This window comes from Podarcis tiliguerta (assembly GCF_965153285.1).
Source record: "Podarcis tiliguerta genome assembly, chromosome: 5".
NCBI lineage: Eukaryota > Metazoa > Chordata > Lepidosauria > Squamata > Lacertidae > Podarcis > Podarcis tiliguerta.
Window position 1 is genome coordinate 23,045,850 of NC_139538.1, and position 8,931 is coordinate 23,054,780.

Consider the following 8,931-nt stretch of genomic DNA (forward strand, 5'->3'; position numbering starts at 1 on the left):
ATAGGCATTTACATGGGAGTTAAGTCTCAATGAACTCAATGGGACATCCTTCTCATTGCAGATACGCTATTATGTTATTTTTGGATTATAGGTGACTAATATTTTATATAATAGCATGATTCTTGCGACTGTAATTTGCTTTAACTATTTTTATTACTGCATTATAAAATGCTGCAACCCTCCCTGGGACCTGCTGGTAGAGGCTGGATAAGAACAAGTGTGTGTTTGAATGTGTTTGTGTATGAAACTGGTCTTGTGCAGTATTTCATTTCTTTAAAAATCTAATAATTGTGCCATATCAAAAGAAGATCGACCCACATCGCTAAAAGCCCAATTAACACTGTGCCATAGAATCACAGAACTGTAGAGTTGGAACAGACCACAAGGTTAATCTAATCCCACCCCTTGCAATGCAATAATCTTTTGCCCTGATCTTTTGCCCAACGTGGGTCTTGAACCCACGACCCTGAGATGAAGAGTCTCATGCTCTACCAACTGAGCTGATGAACCCTTTCTTGCTGAAGAGGACGGGAGTACATCCATACCACAGAGGCAATGTCACTTAGCTCGGCTATATACAGGTAAAACTCGGAAAATTAGAGTATCGTGGAAAAGTTCATTTATTTCAGTAATTCAACTTAAAAGGTGAAACTAATATATGAGATAGAGTCATGACATGCAAAGCGAGATACGTCAAGCCTTTATTTGTTTTAATTGTGATGATCATGGCGTACAGCTGATGAAAACCCCAAATTAACAATCTCAGAAAATTAGAATATTAAATGAAATGAGCAAAACAAGGACTGCAAATAGAGCAATATTGGACCTCTGAGAAGTAGAAACATGCATATGTACTCAGTACTTGGTTTGGGCCCCGTTTGTATCAATTACTGCCTCAATGCGGCGTGGCATGGATGCTATCAGCCTGTGGCACTGCTGAGGTGTTATGGAAGACCAGGAAGCTTCAATAACAGCCTTCAGCTCTTCTGCATTGCTCGGTCTTATGTCTTTCATCTTTCTCTTGGCAATGCCCCATAGATTGTCTATGGGGTTCAGCTCATGCGAGTTTGCTGGCCAATCAAGCACAGTAATTTCATGGGCACAGAACCAGGTTTTGGTACTTTTGGCAGTGTGGGCAGGTGCCAAAGTCCTGCTGGAAAATGAAGTCAGCATCCCCATAAAGCTTGTCTGCCGAAGGAAGCATGAAGTGCTCCAAAATCTCCTTGTAGATGGCTGTGTTGACCCTGGACTTAATGAAGCACAGTGGACCAACACCAGCTGATGACATGGCTCCCCAAATCAACACAGACTGTGGAAACTTCACACTGGACTTCCAAGCATTGTGTGCCTCCCCATTCTTCCTCCAGACTCTGGGTCCTTGGTTTCCAAATGAGATGCAAAAGCTGCTCTCATCAGAAAAGAGATTTGGGGAGCCATGTCATCAGCTGGTGTTGGTCTACTGTGCTTCATTAAGTATATTAGTTTCATATATTAGCTTCACCTTTTAAGTTGAATTAGTGAAATAAGTGAACTTTTCCACGATATTCTAATTTTCCAAGTTTCACCTGTACACAGTGTCTAACGTCTAACCCTTGGAAGCGGGTTGAGACATCCACATTACTGTGGAAGGAAGAACTGCCCAAAGGGTTTCAGCACATGAGAAACTTCACAAACCTAGCATGCTGAAAGCATACTTTTCTTTTCTTTTTGCCACATGTTATGTTGCAAGAATGCCCTGGAAACTTCTTTGCGATGAGGCAACCTGCAAGTGCAATGAATAAATAAAGGGTCACAGAGCCCACTGGATAGCACGATATGAGAAATGATACTTCAAACCTAGGATAGCTGCAAAACAGATTGCAGCACGCAGCAGGTGGGATTCTCTGAAAGCCAAGGTTTCACACCCGGTCTAAACAAATGCACAAGCCTGTTTCACAGTGTGAAAATGTAGCTGTGACGTTCGTGTAAGCATTTGCAAACCTGATCGGCAAACCTTATTTTTATTTTATTTTATAAAAACCAAAGTGTCCCTCGGTATGCATATTTTTAGGATGGATTACACAATAAATGATAAAACGAAGAAACAGCGCCACCGACATATTATCTCCCTCCACCCATGTTCAAAAGCAATAGAACAGGGAACCAACACATCCGTAATCCATATAGCTAAATGCATGCAGAATCTAGAGCAGCGTGTCTCAACCTAGGTCCCTCCCCACACCATGTTCCTGGAAATCAATTCCTATCACCCTTGACTATGAGCCATGCTGGCTGGGGCTGATAAGAGTTTCAGTCCAAAACATCTGGAGGAGACATCCCCAGGAGACTGGGGAAGACCAAACTAGAGTGCAAGACTAGGGCTTAAATTGCTACTCTGCCATGAAGTTCACTGGGTGACCTTGAGCCAATTGTACACGCTCTCTCTCAACCTAACCTTGGTTGTCACTCAATGCTTCCTCATTTTTCTATTATTATTATTACTGTTTTTAGGTCATGATGGGCTGATCTCCTTGGGGACAAAGAGTGGGAAGAAAAGTATTTCAAACAACCCACTTCACAGGGCTTGGATAGTGGGGGAGGAAGTACCATGTGTGCCACCTTGAAGTCAGTGTTAGAAATTAGCCAGGAGCCAGGCGCGTTTTGCTACTGGCGCGAGTCTAATTATGATCACACGGAGATCTCTGGATGCCAGGTTGGCGACTGACATCTCCATCTGGCTGGCCCCTCCAAGTTTCTTAAGCAGGTAAGCAGAAGGGCTTATTTAATAATAATAATAACTTTTATTTATATCCCACCCTCCCCAGCCGAAGCCGGGCATTTATTTCCCAACTTTCCTCTAAGGAGGACATGGTTCACACACACACACACACACACACCCTCCTCAGTTAATCCCAATGACAACTATGTTAAGAGGCTGTGACTGGCCCAAGGTCACCCAGTTAACTTCCTGGCTGAGTGGGGATTTGAACCCCAATCTCCCAGGTCCTAGTCCGACACTCTAACCACTGCACCACAGCATCTTCCTAGAGTACCTCTCCTATGGAGTAGCTATATAAATGAAGCAGGTAAATAAATATGGAGAAAGCAAAATGTCACTTGGAGAAGGATCTGAAATATTTTCCTTGAAGGTTGAATTTGTTTTATTCTGGGTTGTTTTATTTGATGTTTTAATGTGTTGTAAACCATGTGGAGATTTTTTCTTTAAAATATGAAGTGGTACAGAAATGAAATTAATAATAATAATAATAATAATAATAATAATAATAATAATAATTCCAACCGCAAAAGGCACCTAGACATTCTACTGTGGCAACCATAATCTAGGTTTCAGATACCATTTGGCATATATATATATATATATATATATATATATGTTTCAAACACAGCTATAAAGTGCTAAGATATGAAGGATTACACAACCTAGTTCTGCAACCCAAAGGGGCCTGTGAGCATCTTGAGCTCCTCAAACAGCCACCACATGGGAAATGGCTTTTGAAGCAAAAAGATGCTTTTTAAAACCTGTTTGCGATATAGCCTTATGGGGTCAGCGGAGTCTGCTATTCAAAGGGAGGTGGCATTAAAAAATTCCTGTGGGTACGTTCAAACTTCTGTACGTTTTTGACATAGCTCTAAGGATCCTGGCCTTAAACTCTGTACCTCATAGAAGCCAAGAAATACTTTTCAAATATACAGAGCCCTATACTGCTATAATCCTAAACTGCTCAATAGAACTGGGCAGATATCTGTATATATTATTATTATTATTATTATTATTATTATTAATTTATTGAACTTATATATTGCCCTGTAAACTTAGGGATCGCATCACTCCATCCCTCATGCAAACACAATTCGCACAACCTGCGCAACAAACGAGGCCCAGAGCCTCTATCTATCCAGCACTTCAGGAACTCAAGCCAGTGATGTTCCACGTTGCATAATGATCTGCAGCATGAGAAGTAAAAGGCCAGCAAAATGCCCCTTTTAGGTTTACACAATAAATGACTGATCTCCTCTTCCGACACCCTGTTTAAGAAATGGATTTTCAAGGATCTTCTCAACCTTATCAAAATGATTTAGCGCAGAAACACTCCATTGCACGGTACTCTGGCCTTAATCACTCAAGAAGGAACGTAAAGAGGTGCTCTGAAGAAACAGTAATTCTAAATAATAATGGAATCCAATTAGGGTGCCTGGAACATTTATAGGATAACCTGGTTTTATACGTTCTCTAGCGTTGCCAAGGAAAGAAGGTGACTGTGATTTTCCAATTGTCTTCTACATTTCCCCCCACACTGGTACCTGCCGAAAAAAATCTTAAGGCCTCCCACTAGACAAACAGAGACCTCTCGAAGATGCAGTAAACGTGAACCAACAGGCAAAAGGATACTTTTATCCCAGAAATTTGAGAGTGGTGCAGAGATGTAAGCTCTGAATCTGTATGTGGGAGGCACAAGTTTAAATTTCTTTTCTGCCATGGATCTTTTGTGCATTGCAAGGTGGTGTGTGTGTGTGATCTGCACAAAAACAGGGCAAATGTTACATGAAATTTGCATGTGCTGATTTATAGGTATAGATGTGAATTTTCAGAATTGCTATTATTTAAATTGAAATGCAATGCACCACACAGCAGTGGGAAATAATAATAATTATTTTTATTTTTATTTTTATTACCCCACCCTTCTGGCTGGGTTTCCCCAGCCACATTGGGCGGCTTCCAACAAAATATTAAAACACAATAGTCCGTCAAACATTAAAAGCTTCCCTAAACAGGGCTGCCTTCAGATGTCTCCAGAAAGGCTATGATCTGGTACCCTGTGTGCCTGATCTGTCTTGCTGACTCCTGATGGCTAACTTCAATGCCACTCTTGTTCTCCTCTGTCACCTTTAAGCTGAGCTTGCACCAGACAGCCTGTCAAGTAGACGGCTTCTTCAAACACAGGACTGCCTTCTGTAAACTCTAGCCACGGAGCTGCAATGAGGTGTTCCGAAATCTTGAGGTACCATAAGAACAAAAAAATAAGGACACTCATCCACATGCACATATTTCTTCCAAAAAACTTACATTAAACTCCCCTTCTGAATTGGGCCTTGAGACAATGGTCTAGTTCAGTCACTAGATCAGCTGATCGCTCAACCATGGTTTGGGGAGGTGGGCTTCAAGGCTCCACCATTGCCCTTCTTCCTCTTCCTACATGAATCCCTCCTTTCCTAGCTACCACAACATTTGAATCACGCTACGCGTGTAGCGCTGTGGGTTAAACCACAGAGCCAAGGGCTTGCTGATCAGAAGGTTGGCGGTTCGAATCCCCGCGACGGGGTGAGCTCCCGTTGCTCGGTCCCTGCTCCTGCCAACCTAGCTGTTTGAAAGCAGGTCAAAGTGCAAGTAGATAAATAGGTACCACTCCGGTGGGAGGTTAAACGGCGTTTCCGTGTGCTGCTCTGGTTCGCCAGAAGCGGCTCAGTCATGCTGGCCACATGACCCAGAAGCTGTACGCTGGCTCCCTCGGCCAATAAAGTGAGATGAGCGCTGCAACCCCAGAGTCGGCCATGACTGGACCTAATGGTCAGGGGTCCCTTTACCTTACCTATGGTTAACATTGCACAAGGTAGTTCCCCATGACCACCTCAAAACAAGGATCAGGAACCGGATTTCAAATTCTGATTTGAAAGTCAACTAGGACCAGGAGCCACCGTTCAGGGATGAGGGCCCTCCAGATGTTGCTGGGCTTCGATTCCCTTCATCCCTAACAGCTGGCCATGCTGTTTGAGGCTGGTGGGAGCGGGGCATCCCACAAGATCCAGAAGGCCACAGGTTCCACACCCCTGCTATAGTTAATCTGGGTCAGATGATACAGCAGACTGTAACTCCTTAGCGCTAACCAAAAAGAGGGAAAGCAAATGAGAAGCCAGGGGTGGTAGAGGAGAAGGAAGGAAGGAAGAATCAGAGAAGCCCACAAAGCACTCGAGATATCTAAATTAGGCCAATATTGAATTGTTATCACTGCTTTTGAAGAGGGCTAGAATTTAATCTGCTTTTCAACAAAAGCACCCTCTTATGCGGATACAATAAAGGAAGAGGACGCAGCTTATCTTCTACCTATAATTAACGCGCACAGCCCTTTTATCACTTTCCCCCTCTCCCTCCACCCCACTTTTATTCTCTCACATTTGACCTATATCAAAATTTTATGATCATTCCATACACATTTTGCCACGTTTCCTTGAAACAGCACGCCTGCAAGTCTCTATCAGATACTTAGGTAGCCTGATCAGTCCTTTCGCCACAAATGCTTAGCAAGTGAAGGAGCGCTACCAATTTCTGCAGCACCATTAACTATTCCGCTATTTATGAAATCTCACAGCACAACTGGATAGGTGTCTACTCAAAAGTAAACCAATAGGGCTTATTCCCGGAAAAGGCAGTCTTAGGACTACAGCCTTGGTATGTGTTTATTGTAGTTGGAGTAGACAAATTACTCCTATTAAAACATCTACTCACAGGCAAGCCCCACCGAGTTCAATGGCACTTACTCCCGGGTAAGTAAGGTATAGGACCGAGGCCTAAATAAACGTAAGGAATAAAATGCCTCCAAAATCAGATCCGCTCGCAAAGACACTGTGTTGATTCCAAAACACCCTATGTGAGCAGTTGTAACTTTATTTCCCAAAGTAATTTCCAGACACTGGTGCCCAGGTGTATGAGCTCAGCTGAAGACTCCCTGAAGTTCTCTTTAGTCATGGTGGGGCAGTTGTAAGATTTTGCAACAGGATTACTCAGTCTCCTTTACAGGCCACTGAAAATTCCTTAAGCAACACCATTCCCTCCCCCCCCCCCCCACGCGTCTAACTCTGAATTCGTATCTTCCCTACTGCAACAATTAACCGATTATACTGGCTGTTTTCACTTTCCGACTTTAGGACATGTTCAGATGATTGACCACATGACTTTTCGTCCACATCAAAAGGTTTTCAGCTGTTGTGAAAATCCTTGTGAACTCACAGCTAGCTGTCCTTTGCCCTGTCTGGCGATGTACTGCTTTAAAGAAATTGCAATACGCAGCCAAGCACCAGAGGAAATAGGGGTATCTTGGAGACTTCGAATCATATTGCTAACTGAACAGTCAAGCTCTATCTAAAACACTGATAACGATTCCTCAAAACATGTAAACATTTGAAAAGTAAGGATATATAACCACACAAGTTGAATACAGAAAGCCCGATGAAGAGGCCTAAAAACCTGCAAACTAATGTTCTCCTAATATAGAATATATAGACTCAGTATTACATTATATATAGTGTATATATTCTCAAGATGTGTATGTATTATTTATCTTGTGAACTGCCCTCTGACCTTTGGATGAAGGGAGGTATACAAAGTTAATTAATGATAATTAAGATGGCACAGCTATAGATAAACCCACATAAATTCTCTCTCTCTTAAAAAAAAATTCCTTTAAGAGTTTTGATCACTTTAGGAATAACCCATGTCTGCCAACAATTCACTTTTAGCATTTAAGCAGCTCTGTATCTACCAGGGAGTGAACTGGCTCTTTCTGCCTACCTGTGCCAGTTAACTACTTTGGAGACAAGACTGTACACTGCACCACAGTTAACATCCCCCTAGAGAAACCTGAATCATAATGTTTTCTCATGATGCAGTGCTATTAACAAATTCCTGCCCATTAAAGGACACACAATCTGATCTCCCTGTCTCTCTCACACACACTTCTGGATTTAAAATATAATCAATAGGATGGGTTTTAAAATGCTATTTCATTCCTTATAAAGGCAAACATGCATATATCAAACTTCAGTTACTATGTGCCACGTATAGTTGAGCACTGGGGAAATTTGTGTTGTTTATTTTATAAAAACAAAACAAAACTTCCCCACCCTTCGGGGAGGGGGGTTTCCTGCCCTACCAACTTCTGCAAAAGCCCCAAGATCCCAAATGACAGCGCCTTCCATAAAAGGAAGCCCAGCCAGAGATGGCACCCAGCATTTACGTGCAGGAGGCGAGAAATTAACCTCTCCGCAAACGCATTTGGCCCACTTTTCAAAAAGGAAAGTGAGACTGAACAGGCGGGCGAGTGAGTCTACTACCCCTTCCCGAAAATCAGGATGGGGAGGAAACACCTTGCAAGGAAACCCTGCTGGACCTTGTGGCAATGATGGCTTGCGGTAGGTAGCTGGGGCTGTGAAATGGGAGGGTTGTCAAAGTCCCGTGGAGGAGGAGGAGAAGAGAGAGAGAGAGAGACGGTGCCCGGTCTATAATAAGAGGGCATTGCAGCACACAGCCAAGTTCAGGGGGGTAATTTAAGCTTGGAAGAAAGGTCAGGGAGTGATTGGGAGGGAGACCTTTCCATGCACCTGCTCAAGCCGGTGTCTCCAAGCTTCCGTGAGCGCGCGCGCGCCTGTCTCTCTCTCTCTCTCTCTCTCCCTCTCCGTGTGTATGTGTCTGGTTACGTGCGTAAAAGACTGCAAAACTGCACGACCCTGCAGAGCTATACAGGCGCGCACGCACGGGCAGGAAGCGGCTGCTCGAAGCAGAACTGCAGCCCCTGCTCCCTTCCTTTTTAAATAAAAATTAAAAAAAAAAAATCTTCTCTGGGGCGCGATCGGAAAGCCTTGAAGTGTCTATGGGGTGGGGGGGTAGAACGATATCCCTGCACTTCTTAACATCTCACTTCCTCCCTCCTTCTTTTAGCCACCACCGGGTGTGTTGTTTGGAAAGCGTAGTGTTTAAATAAAATTAAAAAAAAAAACCCACTACCACCACCTCTAGCCCCGATCTGCCAGAACCTGAAGGATCGGCGACATGTCACGACGGCGACAACGCGATCGTCGAAAGCCAGATGGCGATGATGAAAGAGAAGGAGGAGAAAAAGGCGCGGGGTTAAAAAAAATAAAATTAAAACACGCTCTTCT

The 8,931-nt window shown here is 43.4% G+C and overlaps 1 protein-coding gene and 2 long non-coding RNA genes across 33 annotated transcripts in view; 1 reads left to right on the forward strand and 2 right to left on the reverse strand.

Annotated features, from left to right (window-relative positions):
* MBNL1 (muscleblind like splicing regulator 1) overlaps window positions 1-8,931 on the reverse strand; it is a 178,483-nt gene that overhangs the window by 168,566 nt on the left and 986 nt on the right. The gene's annotated exons all lie outside the window — the stretch shown is intronic.
* On the reverse strand, window positions 4,637-6,731 carry LOC310678773. The gene is made up of 2 exons (XR_014511959.1): window positions 5,589-6,731; window positions 4,637-4,994 (listed from the first exon to the last, which is right to left on the reverse strand). It is a non-coding gene; the product is annotated as an uncharacterized lncRNA (long non-coding RNA).
* LOC310678716 lies at window positions 7,934-8,930 on the forward strand. Its single transcript, XR_014511884.1, has 2 exons — window positions 7,934-8,184; window positions 8,711-8,930. It is a non-coding gene; the product is annotated as an uncharacterized lncRNA (long non-coding RNA).